We start from the raw sequence: 19,304 nt of genomic DNA, 5'->3' as shown, positions 1-19,304 counted from the left end.
CCCCCACCCCCAGCAACTACTTATAAACAACAAGGACTCTGGGGACGATTACCTTGTAAACAAGGACACAGTGAGTGTACTTAAAGCAAAACTGCTGGATTAGCAGCCATATTTGCATTCAGACAATGGATGTGCTAATTAACAGTGATTCCTACCTATTCATTAAAGCCTTAAGAGTTTCCCTAAGAAACCTAGCAGCACTTTGTCTTCTGGCCCTGTCAGCGGTGCCCTGCGCTTACTCAAAGCTGCACTTTAAAATTATACCTATTTTTTTTTTCATTTTCGAGTTCTTATTTCAAATCCACTTTACTGACATACACTGTAATATAGGTTTCAGGTGTAGAATTTAGTGATTCATCTCTTAACTTACAACACCACCAAATGCTCGTCTCGACAAGTACCCTCCTTAATGCCCATCACACATCTGCCCCATCATCCGCCCTCCTCCCTCCATCCACCCTCACTTCTCTATAGTTAAGTGTCTGTTTTATGATTTACCTCTCTCTCCGCCCACCCTGTGTTCATCTGTTTTGCTTCCTAAATTCCACATATGAGTGAAATCATACAGTGTTTGTCTTTCTCTCACTAATTTCACTTAGCATAATACACTCTAGTTCCATCCACATTGTTGCAAATGGCAAGATTTCATTCTTTTTGATTGCCAAGTAATATTCCATTGTGTATATATACCACATCTTCTTTATCCATTCATCAGGTGATGGACACTGGGGCTCTTTCCATAATTTAGCTATTGTTGAAAGTGCTGCTGTGAACATTGGGGTACATTACATGTGCCTCTATGCATCAGCATTTCTGTATCCTTTGGGTAAATCCCTAGTAGTGCAATTTCTGGGTCATAGGGTAGCTCTTTTTGACTTTCTGAGGAACTCCATACTGTTTACTGACAGGTTTGGGGGGTTTGTTTGTTTTGTTATTATTGTTTTGCTGACTGGGACCACTTATCTTCTTCAGAGGAATTCATCTCTCTCCACCCAACCTCCGGGCGTTCTCACTCCGGCTCCATCTTCTCAGGGGCTGCCTCTGTCTCCCTCAGGTTGCTACTACCATCTGCCCTCTGGTAGCAGCTCGAAAGCTTACCCAGACGGCCTCAGTAAAATACTCACAAATAATGATCGTGACGTACTTACTCCTGGCCTCTTGTATATTTCCTTTTCACTTCTAAATAGCAATACTCTAAGAGCAATGATACTAATGCCATGTGGTGCTGTCGCCCATCTTTGCCTGGGTTCAACCACACAGACTGCCTGGTGATCCCTAAGTGCTGAGGCTGCATCAGAGGGCGGGGACCCTGAACCCCACGAGTGGAGCAAAGGTGGCTCTCAAGGCAGAGCTTACCGAAAAACAACCTGGGAAACCAGTCCCTGTGCATCCATGACACATTAACCACTCAGAAATGTGCTGGCCTGTTCCTTGATGGGGAGAATAAGTAGGCACATAACCTTTGTACCTGGGACCAGGAGAGGTGGAGGAGGAGAGACTGGAAACAGTTAGGAAAGACCCTCCTGAAAGTGGCCAGTGGAGTTTCTCACACCTGACAGCACCCTGCCTCCAGATGACGACATCACTCATAGTGTCATGGATCAGGGCCGACCTTTGGGCCACCCATGGACACTGAATTTCTATCTTGTAACTGAACTGTTCACTTCTTGGTGAATCACAGATAAAACGACACCAGGTAGGTTTGTTACCCAAAGGGAACTTGATTTGCAGCCACTAAGATCATGGGGGAATAACTTGCAAAGCCATGACTCCCCAAGCAGGGTTAAGTGGGTTTCTGTTATTTAAGGTTAGGTCATCATATGTAGAGACCGGGAAAAGGCTGCATATGCGTACTCCAGAAATATGCCTAAACATGCATCGTATGTTATATAAGTGAGATTCGTGCTCCTCCCTGGGCAGAAGTTTTAACACTGTAATGAAGTAGATGTAACTACCAAACATTCCATGGTCCATCTGCACAGCTGTGCCTCAATGGTCCTGTTCAAACTGGTCTAGGCTGGTTGGAGCTCTTCCTGTTGTTTGCCTCTAAAAGATTAAGTTAACCTTCTTGGGCAAGAGAAGGGGGCTCAGTGTGCTCTTGCTGGTGACAGTCTGGGAATGGGCTGTATCTCCTTCTCTTGTGTGTCTAGCTTTGTAAGATTATGTATCATATGTGGTTAAAAAACACTTTATGCCTTTTATCATACAGAAACTTTACCTCCTTTAATCGTCAGCAGATGATTCCTACCCACCACATTGCCATCCCAGTGGCAACCATGTAAACTTTATTTTTGTGTCACTCCATTTGTGCTTGCCCCCACATTATCCACGGCAACATGTGTCCTAGCGCTTTGGTGGCACCGTGCCTGCTCCACAATCCTCCAGACTCCCCACAGCCCTGCGGACATCTTCTGAGACCCTACAAGAGTCTGCCTCCAAGGAGACGCAGTCCTTGGCTGAAGGTGGGGCGTGAGAGAGGCCAGGATGAGTTAGGTCTGGCCCATGGTGGGTGGGAATCTAGCTCGGAAAGGCACACCTCCTAACTCCTTTCTGGGAGGAGCCTCCAAGAGAGACTGCTTTCTCTCACCCACCCTCTCCCACCTTCATTGCTTTGTGCCACCAGGCCAGCGTGCACCTGGTGGCACTCGTGGAGAAGACGCCCCCAATGCCCAAAGACCCTCCTCCTGCTCGCCAGCAGGCACCCCTCAGGGCGAGCATCCTTGGACACTACCATTTGCTCCAGCCTGTGCCATTCTCCCCCAGGTGCCTGAAGCAGCCCCAGGCAAGGACTGTCCCTGGGGGAGCCCTCGCACCGCTGTGCTGTCAGAAGACAGATTCGCTAAAGCTGCCTGGAAGCCCCCAGGTGTTTTACAGAGAGAAAGTGGCACTGCTATTAAATTGTGCATGCACTTAGGAATTGCCTTTTTTTTTTTAACATTTATTTATTTTTCAGAGATAGAGCATAAGGGGGGGGGGCAGACCAGAGAGAGAGGGAGACACAGAATCCAAAGCAGACTCCAGGCTCTGAACTGTCAACACAGAACCTGACACAGGGCTTGAACTCACATCGCGAGATCATGCCCTGAGCCAAAGTCAGAGGCTTAACTGGCTGAGCCACCCAGGCACCCCAGGAATTGCCTTAGATTGGCCTTCCTTATTTAAGAATGGCATTTTTCATTTAATTTTTTAAATTTAAATGTGAATCTTTACTCTCCTGAATACATAGTTGGGTGCATGAAATTTGTCTGCCATTTCACATCCTTTTTTGGTCATCTGAGCCTTGCTTTCTTTCTCTGTAAAATGGGAATATTAATATCAGTCTCATAGGATTGTTGTAAGACAAAAGTGGGAAAATGCCCTCAGCATTCAGCATGGCATCTGGCATAAGGAGGCTGCCCAGTGGGTAAAGGGCTTACCTACTGAGCACAGTAGGTGCAGGCTTATCGGACATGATGCTGGGCAAGGCAGGACACGCTGTAGAATTGCAGGGTGAAGGGCCAATGGGGTTTGGAGCAGCCTGGGGAAGTTTGGAGGTGTCTTAGAGAAGGGAGGTATCATGCCACCCCTCGTGGTTCGGGCAGGTGGGAAGATAGCCTGGCCTGCACCAAGGAAGGGGCACAGGTGGCAGGAGGCGGTCCAGGCTATCGGGTCTGCTCCGCATCTCCCACCCACAGCACCTCCCACTCCCAGGACATCACAGAGGAGAGGTTTTAGTCCAATCAAGGGTTGCTCTTGTTTCCTTGGTAAGTGAACATCTATGCCTTGCTTTTGGAAACGTAAATTAGTGTCGGCTTTTGTCCTTGAATGAGAGTGAATGAAAAGTTAACCATAATGTTGTTTGAGCATCTAGCAAAACTCCCATTAGTGATGACAGTTCAGACTTCACCATCTCATTACCTGCAGGAACTCCATCTTCCAGCACTTACCACCCTCAATTCTGACCATCTTTTACTCCCACTGAGTGTGAGCTCCTCCAGGAAACTGGAGACTGACTCAGAGCCACAGCTCAATAACTACAGGGAATTAAGACAAACATCAGAGGGGGCTGCAAGCAAAAGCTGCTCTGAGAGTCAGCAGACCAAGAGGTCATCCCCAATGGACACTTCAGGACCGGATTCACAAAGCGAGCCCCAACTGGGCTTTTCCCTGAGGGTGTCCATGAGCGACAGTACCTGTGACTGACAAAGCTCCCTGTGAGCCAAGACCACAGGGAGGGCTTTTCCATACAAGGACCTGTGCTGGGTGACACCTAGGAAAACAAGGTCCTCAGTTAACAGGAAAACTGGGTGGCTCAGACAGTTAAGCATCTGGCTCTTGGTTTCAGCTCAGATCCTGGTTTCACAGTTTTCTGAGCACCTTGTCAGGGTCTGTACACCTGCTTGGGATTCTCTCTCTCTCTCTCTCTCTCTCTGCTCCTCTCTCACTCGTGCTCTATCTCTAAATAAATACATACATACATACTTTAAAAATTAAAACATTTATATTATCATTTCAGACAATGGAAAGGATAAGGAAAACAGAGTTACCGTAAACTGGGTAGCAGTTACTCATATAATGAGCCACACAGCATGTTCTGTCTCACTTCCGACAGAGCACCAGCATGTGGGTAGCATGCCCGTTTTACAGATGAGGAAACTGAGGCTTACAGAGGAACATGGCCCCATGCCAGTTAGTAAAAAGCACAGCAGATCCAAGCTTGGAATTCAGCTCAACCACATAATACCTGCCAGTTCTTGAGCAAGTCACCTCCTTGGATCTCAGTCTGGAAAATGGAGAGGAAATAAGATATTTTATGTTACGGTTCCTAGCAGAGAGTCAGGGATGTTGTAGGTGTCTGACAGATCTTAGTGTGTATGAAGTTGTCTAAAATACTATCAATTAAATTCATTTGGTTCAGTGAATCTTCCAGAGTGGCAACAGTGGTGACTCTCCAAGGGATATTCTATCAGACAGATAAAGATTGCTGTGTCAGAAGGAGCTAGAAAGACGGACTGACCCCACATTTCTGAATGCTGCAGCCAGACCGGCAATATGAGAGCTACCTCTGTGAGCATGCTCTCCGACAACCTTTCCCACGGACACACGCCCACGCAGTCACACCGGGTACTCTTCCATCTCCAGACACACAGGAGTGAGGATAGACACACAGAGGCCCCCTAGGAGAGGTTGCTAGAGCTGGAATATTCTCCTCTCCCCCTGCCCAGCAGAGATCCCCCCCCCCCAGAAGTCCAGCGTAGACGGAAAGACGACGAGCCCTCTTCATAGCTAATATCTTGGTGACCACGACTCCAGCCTCCCAGGGGAGTGAGATGGGGGGCCAGGCAGGGCAGCCTGTTGCTCACGATCGGACGGGACTTGACAGAGGACTAATGTGGGAGAAAGGGGCTCACAGTCCTGCACACTCAGATGGATATGCTCAGTGCCCAGCAGGCCCTGGCAGGAAAGTGAAAGGGCCTAGAAGAGAGCAGGATTTTATTGAGACACAAAGCCCCAGAGCCTCCTGAGACCCAGTTTTGGGGTTTGTCCAGAAGACCCCTTACCCCAAGTTACCCTGCCTTTCTCAAATATGAGAATCACAGGTATCATTCAGGCTCACCACCTGCCAGCCCACCCCAGATGCTGGCTGTGAGGGGAGGTGACTCTCCCAGCGTTCCCTAAAGACACGATGCAAATTCATGGTCACCTTGTGGAACAGGACAAGACCTCACCAGGAGGCTGCTGATAGCTATGAAACCCCTCCCACTCCTGCCAAGCATCATGGAGCACCTACTGTGCATTCCTCATGCTGCTCGTTCATCTCTTCCAGGAAGTCTTCCTGGCCTTAGCCTAGGCTGGGTAGGCTGCCTTGCATATGTACCCCCTCCCTAACATTGGGATTTTTATTATTGTTGTCACTTTAGCGCTTGGCTCATTAACCCAAACTGTCTCTTTTTGTGAAGAAGGCAAGCACAGACGAACAGAGCCTGGACAGAGAAGAGGCCGCAGGAGACCATGTTTGCAGCAGTCAGAGCTAAGTGAAGACTCTGTGGTCTACCTCATTTTCTACTCTCTCCATGTGTCTTTAGAATGACATTCATGGATGGGGACATTTGGGATCCAGACTGCGTCATGAAGGGAGCAGAGGACTGTGGTCTGGGGGCATCTAGACACTAGTATTCGCACCCTGGCCAAGGTCATGAGGGTGCTCCGGAGGCTCAGACTTCACCATCTGAACGGAAAATTCAGCACAGGCTGACCAGCCTCAGAAACTTAATACTGACAAAGATATGATGCATTTCTGGATTGCATGGCAGCAGTGCAGACTCTTTTATGGATTCTGACAGCCCATTTGCCAGTAGCCAGGGGTTCAGTGTGAAGTGCCCTAGCAAGAACCTCTCTCCGTGTTATAACCGGAGCCAGGCTGGCACTGAGGCTCCTCCTCCACTTCCTTCATCAGAGCCTAGCGCTGGCAGGGCACCTGCTGGGCGGGCCGGGGCTCCCTGTGCTCTGTGTGTCACAAGGTGGCCCAGCGATGAGTCTCCTTGCTTGGAATCCTGCGAAACCAGGCCCTCCTGTCTCTCAGAGTGCTGGGGAGATGTGGCCCTTCCACCTCCCCTGGAAAACATTTTGCTAAAGCTTCTTGGCTTTAGAGAGCAGTTAGAGCTCCGGGACTCAGCTCTGGGCTGGGGTCCTCAGCGTGTCTGCGTTTTGGCTCTGATTAGTGACTTGATAGCTGGTAACCTTGGGAGAGACTCTGAACTGTCTGTCTATAAAATATCTAAAATATTTATCATCCTGCAGCATTAGTATTTAAAGATCATTTCTTTAATGAATAGGAAAGCACTTAGGAAAACATAAGGCAATATCAAAGCCAAGGCTGAGGAATACTTTTCAGCCATGGAAATATGATTCCAGACTATGACTTTTTTTTAAGTTTATTTATTTTTAGGGAGAGGGAGGGAAAACCCACAGGCATGTGTACACAAGTGGGGAAGTGGCGGGATGGGGCGACTATCAAGCAGGCTCCATGCTGTCAGGGAAGAACCTGACATGGAACCCAATCTCACCAACTGTGAGATCATGATCTGAACCAAAATCAAGAGTCGGATGCTTAACTGAGCCACCTAAGCACCCCTGGACTGTGACCCTTCCTTGGGTCATACCTGGCATATTGAATCCAGCACAGAGCTGGAGTGGGCCCCAGAGATTATTCTAGACTCATATTATTCTAGTTCTTAACTCTGGCAGCTTATCACTGTCACCTGCAAGCTTTTTCAGAAATACCCGTCTTCTACCACCACCCCTACCCCCACCCCATCCACTCTAACCCTGCAACACCCATATTTTGATCCCATTATTCTGGGGGCGGGATAAGAGCCGGGGAGTTTTTCAATGATACAGGTGATGTGCATCTAGGGAGGGAGAGGCTGATTTGGTCCAGCTCTTTGTTTTGTAGGTGCTGACACAGTGAGGTCAGGGCTCCCAGCACAAGGACACCGCCACCCAGGCAGTCACCAGGAAGTGGAATAGACCCAGAGCAGAGGTCACGGTCAGGTCACCCTCCCAGGTAGGGGCCAGCAACCAAACCTCCTTCTGAAATCCAGGCATCCATGCCGAGAGCAAAGATCCTATTGTTCAGAGGTATCATCTGTGAATCTGCAATTACCCATGACCCTCCCATATCTGCTACAGATGCTGCCCTGGGGAATTAATGCAGAAACGGGAGGTAGCAGTTTAGTTACTGGTGTTTGTATGTTTGTATATTTGGAAATATGGACCTCTGTTCTGGCTGCCCCTCTGGACTCTGAACTCTTGAGGGGAGGGGCTAAACTCATCTTTGCACCCCTCCCCCTCTACCCCTAGAGGAAAGGTCAAACAAGAAAAAAATGTATGGTGGATGAGTGAGTGAACAAACAAAAGCATGTGAAGTACTCGGTACAAGGCTTAAATTTAAACCATGAATGTCACAAAATGAAACCATTTCTGTACTAAACTAGCTCTTCTGTCCTAAAATTTAATTGTCAGTGTAAAAACTGTTTTGATAGCAAGCCAGGGCTTCACTGATGCTAAACATTATATGTACTCACATTAAGAAAGGAAAAGGAAAAAAAATAGGCCTTTTGATTCTCTGCCTAACTCGCAATAAACCATCTATGGTGCTAATTGTTTATAATAACTTAATGGCATAATTACCCCCATGTACGTTGCCTAGAACAGTGAAAACACAGCAGGATCTCAAGTCCTTTGAACGAATGTAAAAGCAAGGCTGACTCCATCTCTGGTCACTTGGGTGAGGTTGGTCATGTGACTTAACCTCTGACCCTTGGCAGCCTCATCTTTAAAGGGGGATGATAATATCATCTTGCTGAGTAATGATGGTGGACACATACGAGACTCACTTCTAGTTATATTCCATTGGCCAGAACTAATAATCTGGCCCCAGCCTGACTGCAAGGGAGGCTTGGAAATGTATGGAAATGCCTACTACCCCTCTATGGCAGCAAGCTGAGTACATGTTAGTTTGCCTACCTGCGGCTCCTCCCACCTCCACCCCGGGGACACATTTATAATTTAGTCAGAAAGAACAGTGGACTAGAAAATCGCCACTCTGGAGTGGTTTGAGGGCCCCAGGTTCGAGGCCTTGTCTCCTCCTATAATCTTTCCTTCCTTTATCCCTTCACTCATTTACCAGCAGATGTTTTTCGGGTTCCTCCCTGGGCTGTGCAGAGAGCTGAGGACAACAAGTGCTTGCACGGCACTAACATCCTGGCAGGGAAGCTGGAGGTGGGCCTGGAGTGAGAAATGGACTGTAACTAAGTGAGAAAGTGGCTGAACAAATAGAATAAATTCAGATAGTGAGAAGTACTAAGAGAAAATACAACTGCCTGACATGATAATCAGTGCCTGAAGGGGGAAGGAGAGGCATGACAGTGACCAAGAAATCTCTCTCTGGGGAGCTGTCATTTTAATAGAATCTCAAATGTCTGCAGTGGTCACCCACACAAAATCTCCTTCACCAAGAAATGAGGATGTGGTATCAAAACCAGAAGAGAATGGTGTGACTCTTGGAATGGAAGAATAAGAAGATTGGCAAATACTGTCCTCAAGAAGGAACAATAAAACTGGGGGAGGGGGGAGGAATTGTCATAAACAACCATTTCAGGACTCTGAAAAATTGACCAAAGGCAACCAACAAACTGGGGAAATATTATGAACAATTTTGTGCCAGTAAGTTACAGAACTTCAACAAAATGGGAAAATCCCCCCAAAGACACAATAAATTAAAACTGACTCAAAAGAAATAGAAAATCTAAATAGACTATGACAACATAAGCTTTATCTCTCCTGAGCATAGATGCAAAAATTCTCAAAACATTCAAAAATCAAGTTCCACAATATATTAAAAAGATTACATATTATGACCAAGTCAGATTTATCCCAGGAATAAAAGGCTGGTTTAACATCCAAAAGTCAATCTATGTAATATACCATCTTATTAAATGGACACACTTAGCCAGGACAAAAACCACATGATCGACAGAAAAAAAAAAAAAAAGAATACCCACTTGAACTAAAAATAGAGGGACCTCCTCAGCCCAACAAAGGGCATTTACAAAAAACCTGTAGCTAATATCCCATTTAATAATGAAAGACTGAAAGCTTTTCCCATAAAATGAAAATGAGGTAAGGACACCAACTCCAACACTTCTGTTCATCATTGAACTAATGTTTCTAAGCCTGTTAAATAAGACCCAAAAAACAGATGTTAAAGGCATTCAGACTGGAAAAGAAGTAAATATTATCTTTATTCACAGATAATACAAAACAGAATGTAGAAAATTTTATAGGATTAACAAAAATTCTACTAGAACTAACAAACAAGTTCAGCAAGTTTGCAGATACAAGATCAGTGTAAGAAAGTCAACCTTATTTTTATATACTAGCAATGAATGATCCAAAAAAGAAATTAAGAAAACAACTTCATTCAAAATAGCATCAAATATAATAAAATGCCTAGGAAGAAATTTAACAAAATAAGGGCAAGACTTGTACACTGCAAACTGTGAAAATATTGCTGAGAAAAAATTTAAAAATACCTAAATAAATGGAAAGACATTCCAAGGTCATGGATTGGAAGATTCAGTATTACTACAATGGCTATTCTTCACAAATGGATCTACATATTCAATGCAAGCCCTATCAAAATCTCAGCAGGCTTTTTTGCAGAAATTGACAAGGGGATCCTGGAAATGCAAAGGACCCAGAATAGCCAAAGCAATTCTGAAAAGGAAGAACAATGTTGGAAGACTTAGACTTTGTGATTTCAAAACTTACTATGTCTACAGTAATCAAAACAGTGGGGAACTGTTGGAAGGATAAGAATATAGATAAATGGAACAAAATTGAAAGTCTATAAGTAAGCCCTTACATTAGTGATCAAGTAATTTTCAGTACAGGCACCACATTAATTCAATGGGAAAAAGGGTAGTTCTTTCAACAAATGGGGCTAAGATAATTGGATGTCCTACAAAAGTGATGAATATAGATCCTTACTTCCCAAAAAACACAGAAACAAACTCAAATGGATCATTAATTATCTTGCATATAAGAGGAAAAATTATAAACCTTTAGGTAAATACAGTGGAAAATCTTCATGATCTGGGATTAAGCAAGGAATTCTTAGATATCACACCAAAAGCATGATGTATAAAAAATTGGTTAATTGACCTTCATCAAAATTAAAAACTTTGTGCTTCAAAAGACATCATTACAAATATGAAAAGAAAAACCACAGACTTGAAGAAAATATATGTAAATCATATATTTGCAAAAGGACTCATTGAATGCAGAATATGTAAAGAACACTTACAATCCAATAATAAGAGAAAGGACAACCTAATTTTTAAAGTGGGCAAAAGGTGTGAATGGACATTTCACCAAAGAAGATTTAAGAATGAAAAGTAAAAAGATATTCAGCATCATTAGTCGTTAGGGAAATGCAGATTAAAACCACAGTAAGCTACCCCTTCATCCTAAGAATGTATGTAATAATAATAATAATAATAATAATAATAATAATAACAGCAATAATACATAACAAACCAGACTTAATAACAAATGTTGACAAGAATGTGGAGAAACAGTAACCTTTATATATTGCAGGGTCAGAGTGAGGAAATCCCAATCATACAATCACTTTAGAAAACCATTTGTCAGTTTCTTAAAAAGTTAAACATAAACTTACCATATGACCCCAAAACTCCACTGTTGGGTATTCATCTAAGATGAAAAATATATGTCTATATAAGAGTATTAATAGTGGCATTATTCATAATAGCTTAAAAGTGGAAACCATCCAAAATGTTCATCAACTGATGGTAAAATATGGTATATCCATACCATAGAATATTATTGATCTCTAAGAAGGAACGTCTTACTTATACACAGAATGACATGGATGAATCTCAAAAATGTGCTACATAAAAGAAGCTAGTCACAACAGACCATTGTATTATTCCATATTATAACACAGTATTATGTGATTGCATTTATATGAAATGGCCAGGAAAGTCAAACTTAGAGAAAGCAGATAGGTCTCAGGTATTGCCCAGGATGAAGGATGTAAGCCCCCAACATAACTAAAAATGGACACAAAGGGGATCTCTTGGAGGTGATGGCAATGTTCTAAAACTGGATTGTGGTGATCGTTGCACATCTCTATAAAACTGCTAAAAATCATTACAGTGTACTTATGATGAGTGAATTTTTAGATCTGTAACTATACTTCAATTAAGTTGTTAAGGAAAAATGAGATCAAAACTTCTGATTCTCAAACCATGGCTGATAGACAGTGGTCTTAGTTTCAAAGACCACTGATATGGAGATGCCTGACAGTCGATGGGGCCTAACGTGTAGGTATGTATTTTTCTCCCTGCCCTGAATTCCACTGTAACAGGGCTCCTCTGGGCAGATGTGGATGGTGCGTATAAACAGGAAGAGCAAACAAAATCCTTTGGGACTCTATGCTGAGTACAATGGGCAGCAATGCAGACTTTAAATTTAGGGGTAACAAGGATTTTACGAAGATCCCTCTGATTGCTCAGTGAAGGATGAACTGGGGAGGGGAGTGTGGAGGGCAGGGGACCAGTGGCCCAGGTAGGGATAGTAAGATGTGTGGGAGGCTGGACTCTGACTGGGAGGCTCAGGGTGGCCCTGGCCTGCAGTTCAATGTCCCTGACGGACAGCCTCTCCTGCTTTCCTCATCTGCAAACCAAGAGGGGTAAATTATAGGACTCTAGCACCATCCACGGTGCCAGGTGCATGGTTGGCACAGGGCCCTGTGTATTTAATGAGTAAGTGTCCTTCTAGGGTCCTTCTGTGCTGCATCTTCTTCTAAGTCCTCAATCTAGACTTCTGGATGCACATTCTCAAAGAGTTGCCCATCTAATCCACTTCCTTCCCATAAGTCACTTCCAAGGAGTTGTTTTTGGTGTAAAGAAGCCAGTCATAGGCATCAGACACAGTCACCCACCCAGAGTTCCATGAGGGGGGTGCCCCGTAGGAGATCCCTGGAGTTTTGAGTGACATTGGCCCCTTTCCAGAGTGGACACCTGGGGTTTGAGGGGTTCTGTCCTAAGATATCAAAAGGCCCCACTCCACCCCCTGCTGAGGAAGGGAGTTTGAGGGAAACTAACAGTCCCTACAGAAACTGTTGACGTTCCCCAGAACCTTATTTTCCCCTCCATGTGCCATTTGGTCTCTTAGTCTGACCTGGTTGTAACCAACTTAAAACTTGTATATGTGAGGCTGGTGCCCATTTGAAGATCAGTTAAGAGGCAGCAGTGAGGAATACGAGGTGCCCATATCCAGAGTGCCAGAAACAGGAGATAGAGAAGGGGCAGGGCATGAGAAGACTATGATAGCAGTTGGGAAAAGGGGGCAAGAGTGGCCAACCCCTGGGGCTTGTGGGGGGATAATGAGGCAGGGGAGAGGCCAGGATAGAAGCAGAGGCCCACCTGTAGAAGAGCATGTAGAAGGTGCTTAATTCAAATTCCATGCCATTACTTACCTGAGAGGGAAATCTGGGCTACAACTCAAGAGAAATCCATTCATTCATCCCTTCATCCCTTCAGCAAAGACTGATTGAGTACCACAGTTGTCCAGGCCCCACCTGGGCACTGGCCACACACTGGGGTCACAGTGGTGAACAAGCAGGCTTACAGTCCTTGGAGGAAGCCCAGGGAGCTGAGAGCCCCCGAGGACAAGCACTTCCCCCAAACATGAGCATGACTCAGGAGTGCCCAGGAAGGACAGCCCTGACCAAAAGCCACTTGTGTGGTGAACAGCGGTGCCAGAGAGGGGTCTTCAGAATCAGAGCCTGGAGCCCATCTTCTTCCCACCATCCTCTCGTGTCCACTCAGTGCTCACTGAGTGCCTGAAACAAGACAAGCCATGTTCCAGGCTTGGTGCTCTGGAGAGATATGGAAACAGACAACGGCACATTCAAAACAAGAACTTTCTCTCTTTTAAAAAAATTTTTTAACTCATTTGCAAATCTTCCTGAAACACCTGGGAAATGTCTAGAGAGAAAATGAGGGGCAACCCCATGCCCTAGATGGAGGGTCTCCCCAGGAGCTTGTGTTCCCTCTCCTGGAGGACCACACCCCAGGCCACCTGCTCACCGTGATTCTCAGAAGGAGGCTGCTCTTGCAGAAACTGTACAGCTGGGCAGAGACAAGCTGACCTAGGAGGGGAAAGCTCCGTGCCAGGGACAGCCTGACACGCTAGTCTGTTGTGTGTCACACAGGCGCAGGCATCATGCACACATTGCCTCCTAGAACCCACCCATGGGATGGATGGGACACAGCGTCTCTACCACCCCCTTCCGCTCCACCCACCCAGAAGCCACCAGTTATGATTCATGCTGGAGAAGCCTTGCCAGGTAAACAGAAACACCGTCTGTGTGAGGAGAACATGACCCATTGGGTGTGGGCAGCATCCCCCGTCTGGAGCAGTCAGCCTAATCACTTCATCGCTCCTGGAACCAGTTGTGAATGGCAGGAGGACCAGAGACAGGATTTGTCCTGCTTTAAGAGAGCAGTCAAGAAAGCAGCCATCAAATATTTAGAAAGAAAAATATGTAAGTCAAAATCAAGGCACTTAAATGCGTGGGCTGTGGGCTGAGCCACTCCAGGCTGATTTCAGACAGACTGCCGAGGACCGCACGTGGTCAGGCCCACATGCATTGTCATTAACGCCCCCTTGCCTCCCTCTTTCCTCCGCACCCGTGAGTCCTGCCTGATAGGGCCTAAAGCTCACGTCATTCCCTCTCGAATCCTCTCCACCCTCTGCACCAACTCAAACACTGCCTCTTCCTAGCACCTGAAGAACCCCTCGCTGGCAGGCAGTGAGCACTTCACTTTCCTCTCAAAACTCCCACCAGATTATTCCTACTCGAGACTTGTTCTTATACATAGGATCTTTCTTGTGTCTTTGGCTTTTTCCCTGCCAGTTTCTGGGACCAGCTGGTGACTGGGAAGCCTGAAAGATGCGAAGAACTGAGTTGGGAATGACCAGGGTGCTCTCAGTGGCCAACCCAGCACTGGGTGGGGCCTGGTCAGCACCTTCAGGAGGGGAGACAAAGCCAAGCTCCCATGGACTGGCGTGGCCCCCTGCAGCCAGGCAGGAATATTCTGAGTCCACTCTCCGTGCCAGAGGAGCACTCGCTGTGTGGCCCGGAAGTAAGAACATGGGCAGTGAGCCCACCACCCAGACTCCAGCCCTCTCCCTCAGGGCCAGGGGACCCAGTGGGTCCACTTGGGACACACAAAAAGGAGAAAAGTTCAGCTTCAGAGAAATGCTCCCAGAACTTGACGATTATATAACTTAGCAACTTGCATCATCTGCATTAGTTTTACATCAGTGTTTGTGTTACTTGTTTATATTTTGAATTGGGAAGGTTGAGGGCTCCATAGCATTTTTTTAATGCATGAAGGTCCTGAAGTATTTATCCCAGTCCTGCCTTTACCACTTGAATCTGTGGCACTGGGTATGGTTGGGAGCCTCTTGGAAGCTCAACTACTTTGTTTGTAAAGTGGAATGGTGGTGACTGCCTGCTAGGATGTTTGATGAATTAGGTAAGCCCAGAAGCTCTGAGTGTAGGGCCTGTGGTGTAGCCAGTACTCTCAGGGCTGCAGTTCCGTCTTTGCACCGGAGAAGGCCTGCACAGTGCATGGTGCGCCCCAGGGGTGACGGAGGAAAACTCCAGACCCTGGAATCTAATTTTTTTTATTATGTTTATTTATTTTTGAGAGGCAGAGCATGAGCAGGGGTGGGGCGGGCAGAGAGGGAGACAGAGGAAGGGAGAGGGGCAGAGAGGAAGACACAGAATCAGAAACAGGCTCCAGGCTCTGAGCTGTCAGCACAGAGCCTGACACGGGGCTCAAACCCACGAACTGTGAGATCATGACCTGAGCTGAAGTCGGACGCTTAACTGACTGAGCCACCCAGGCAGTCCCAGACCCTGAAATCTAAAGCATAAAGGCTCTTGGAAATTTCCAGGTGAGAATTTCTAGAAAAACAAATCAGGAAAAGCGTAGTTAAAGTAGAAAATTGTAAATATGTAAAGTTTATTATTTCAAACTTGAAGGGAAACAGGCCACTTGTGAAATTTAAAAAGGATGCATTTATGGGTGTGTTCTGCACCCTCCCACGGAGCACCTAAACTGAGCCAGCCACAGACACAGGGACACCCACATTAGTCTGAGGATGGGGGTGGTCAGGAAGGCCTCCCAGACAAGGCCTTGTCTAAGGAGATGAGTAGTGTGCAGGGCTGCGTGACTGTCAGCCCTCCAGAGCCCCCCTTCCCTGCCTTGCTCTGGGCCCTGCTCTCTGGCTTCCAGCTAGTTCAGCCCATGGGACCAGGCAGAAGCTCAGGGGAAGGAAATCAAGGGACACCAGGTTATCCACTGCCCTGGCATCCTCCCTGCTTGGCCACTGCAGGCTGGATGTGCCCTTGACCAAGGGCCAAAGACTCCGCCTTTGGCCTCTGGCCCCTGGTGGCTCTATCCTCAGCCTCTGGCCTCAGACCTCTGAAACTACTTCCTCACCCCCACTCAGGCCTGAGGGTGGTGTCTGTGTCCCTGGCTTCCCCACCCAGCCCCTGTAGTTTGCATGTCCCAGAACTGCCCCCTTGTGAGTATTCCCATTACCCACCTCTCCCATTTCCTTCTGGGACCAGGACTGGTTATAGGTAAACATGAGACACAGATGAAGGAAAAGAGGACCCACTACAAATAAAAAGACTAGAACTGGACCTGGGCCCTACCAGGCCCTCTGCATGGGAGCTGGGGTGTGGTTACACGGGGAAAGGAAGCAGGGACCCCCATGACAGAGAGGCTTTTGTACTCAGTTAAAAAGCTTGGAGTTTATTTGAAGGTAAATGCTAACCCCCAAAAGGATTTTAAACATCGGGTATTGTGATCAGCTTGACTTTACAGAAAGAAGTTTCTGTCCATCTTATGGAGGATGGGTTCGAGGGAAGCCAGATTGGACCTGGAACCCCTACTAGGCCACTTAGGTGCTCCAGGTGAAAGATACGAGGACGGGCCCAGGCACATGGTGAGATAATGAGGGGAGATTCTAGGGACTAAGTACGTGTAAAACGGGAGGGGTGAAGAAAGAGAAACTTTGAAGATTTCTGGATCAAAAGATTTGGTGGATGATAGTTCCATTTAGCAAGATGTTAAAAAGAAAGAAAGTTCTGACAGAAGGAGAATGAATCTTTTTAAATGATTTTAAAACAAATCCCCCTTTTCTTGTGCACAGTATAGTTCCTGATGGAAATGCTGAAAGAAGACCGCAAGGAAAAGGAGCTGTCCCCTCTCTCTGGCACCCTGTGTCATGACCACCTGCACCCCCTTATCTGACTCTCCTGCTCTCCCCTGAACTGTGGCCTTCTTCACCTCCCCGATTTCTGCCTCCCAGAATGCATTGCAGTAGCAGGGCGATTGTCTGCAAGGCATGGAACAGGGAGAACACTGTGAGGTCAGATTCTAAAACTATACTTAGTAGCTGGGTGGCCCCACACGTCATGCTGAACTTCTCTGACCCTCTGTTTCCTCCTCTGTAAGGGAGACCTTCTGTGGTTTGTGCTAAGAATTAAAGAGGCTGTTTTATAGATACAGCATGAGGTATATAATAGGCACACATAATTGCTTGTGTGCAGAAACTTGCAAAAGGGGGCTGAGTAGACCGGAAGGGCTTCCTGGAGAAGAAGTCTCCATGACACTAAAATTGGCCTCAGAGATAGATGGTGTGGCCAGAGAGATGTTCAGAGGAGTAGGCAGGACCTCTGTGGTCCTGTGAGAAGAGGCTCAGATGTGGGAATATCCCCATAGAGGGACAGACGCCATCCTGGCTGGAGGAGACAGTGTTTTGGGAAAGGAATGATGAGGGGTGCCTGTTTGGCTCAGTCGGTTGAGTGTCTGGCTTCGGCTCAGGTCATGATCTCATGGTTTGTGGGTTCGAGCCCCGCGTCAAGCTCTGTGCTGACAGCTCAGAGCCTGGAACCTGTCTTCAGATTCTGTGTCACCCTCTCTCTCTGACCCCCACCTGCTCACGCTCTCTCCCCCTCTCTCTCAAAAATAAGTTAAAAAAAAAAAAAAAAAAGGAAGGATGGGACCCAGGGACATCTAGGCCCTGGAAGACACAATCTTTGGCCTGGTCACTCCCCACTACTCAATGGGTTGGAGCAAGATATTTCCCATCTTTCCTAAGTTGCCGTTAATTCACAACCAGTTTTTGACTCAACCTGTGCTTAAAGTCCCCCAAGATGATCCATGGGAATCCTCAAAAACCATGCAAGCACCAGGGGCAGACTCAGGCCTAAGCGTTCTTCCCCCACCCTCCCTCTGCCCTGCCTCGCTTATGGAAAGAGAGAAGTTGCCCTCTCTCTCAAAAGGGCCTACTGCATGCTGTTCATTTGCTATGAAAATTTATTTTTTATAGCATCATCATTCATTGATTTGCTCATGGTGTTCTGTGTGAGTTTCAAATGAAAACCATCTGGAAAGCAGAAGGGTGGGTGACCCCATCCTGTTCCATCACCACGGCTAGCTTGCCTCCCCGCTTACAGCCAGTGCATAAATGAGGCCTTTAAACTGACAACTCACTCTTCTTCTCTAGAAACATATAGACCTTGAGGGTGAGGCCCATCTCAAGTAGACGGTCAGTAGCAGTTTTTAAGTAAAAGAATAAATTTTTGGCCAGACTGTGGCTGTTCTGTTACCAAGCAACATGTAAGACCGGTCACTTAGGTGAGAAAGAATAATTTGCAGACTCATCAGCTGGGTTCTAGGCACTTCAATTGTTATAGCATGCTGTTTAATCATCTTGTGTAAAATTCACCAGCAGCCATTATTAGTCAGTACAGAGTCGGGCAGAGATATTTTCATGTCACAGGTGTCTATGAACTTTGCACTTGTATGTCACAGCAGGCAGCAGAGGAGTGCCAGCGATGGTCCTTCCCTGCCTCTAACGTTAGTAATTAAACCAGTGGCCAGCAGCTCACAGTGAAGACCCAAAGGTCTGTGTGTGCCTAGACCCCTGCTTGCCCAGAGCACTTGCTATCCTTTCAGCCTGGACACCAAATTTGATTGGTTGACATGTCTGACTTGCATTACCTACTGTGTTTTGTTGTGTGCTTGCTTCTTTGTTTTTAATATTTTAAAAGTTTATTGGCTTTCCACATTTAAAAATCAAGAGATTTCATTTAAAAATCTGCATAAAGGGGTGTCTGGGTGGCTCAGTCGGTTAAGTGTCCGACTTCGGCTCAGGTCATGATCTCACAGTTTGTGGGTTCAAGCCCCCCATCGGGCTCTGTGCTGACAGCTCAGAACCTGGAGCCTGCTTCAGATTCTGTTTCTCCCTCTCTCTCTGCCCCTCCCCCATTTGTGCTCTGTCTCTCTCTGTCTCAAAAATAAAACTATAACAAATTTTTAAAAAATCGATGCCAACATAGTTCCCACTTGGCCACCCCTGGAGCTGTAACGCCCACCCAGTTTGGACCCAACCCAGCATCAGTGCTCCTCTGGCCCCAGCTTCCACTGTTTGTCCTTAGCTCAGCCTGTTTCACTCCCTCCTGGTATCTCACCCTGTGTTGCCTGCATAGGGTGAAATGCCAAGCTTCAGATCATGGAAGAACAGGGCTAATAGATGGACACATGGGCTCCGCCATGGGTAGCACCGTGCAAAGCAGATGCAGGCCCCCTACAAGTTGTTCTGAGGACCATTTGATATTACAGATGGGTAGCTACAAAATGTGA

The 19,304-nt window shown here is 46.5% G+C and overlaps 1 protein-coding gene across 1 annotated transcript in view; it reads left to right on the top strand.

Annotated features, from left to right (window-relative positions):
• CLSTN2 (calsyntenin 2) overlaps positions 1 to 19,304 on the top strand; it is a 589,043-nt gene that overhangs the window by 394,064 nt on the left and 175,675 nt on the right. The gene's annotated exons all lie outside the window — the stretch shown is intronic.

Source organism: Suricata suricatta, chromosome 5 (genome assembly GCF_006229205.1).
Source record: "Suricata suricatta isolate VVHF042 chromosome 5, meerkat_22Aug2017_6uvM2_HiC, whole genome shotgun sequence".
Lineage (NCBI taxonomy): Eukaryota > Metazoa > Chordata > Mammalia > Carnivora > Herpestidae > Suricata > Suricata suricatta.
Note: the sequence above shows the minus strand (reverse complement) of the source record. Positions and strands in the feature narration are given on the sequence as shown.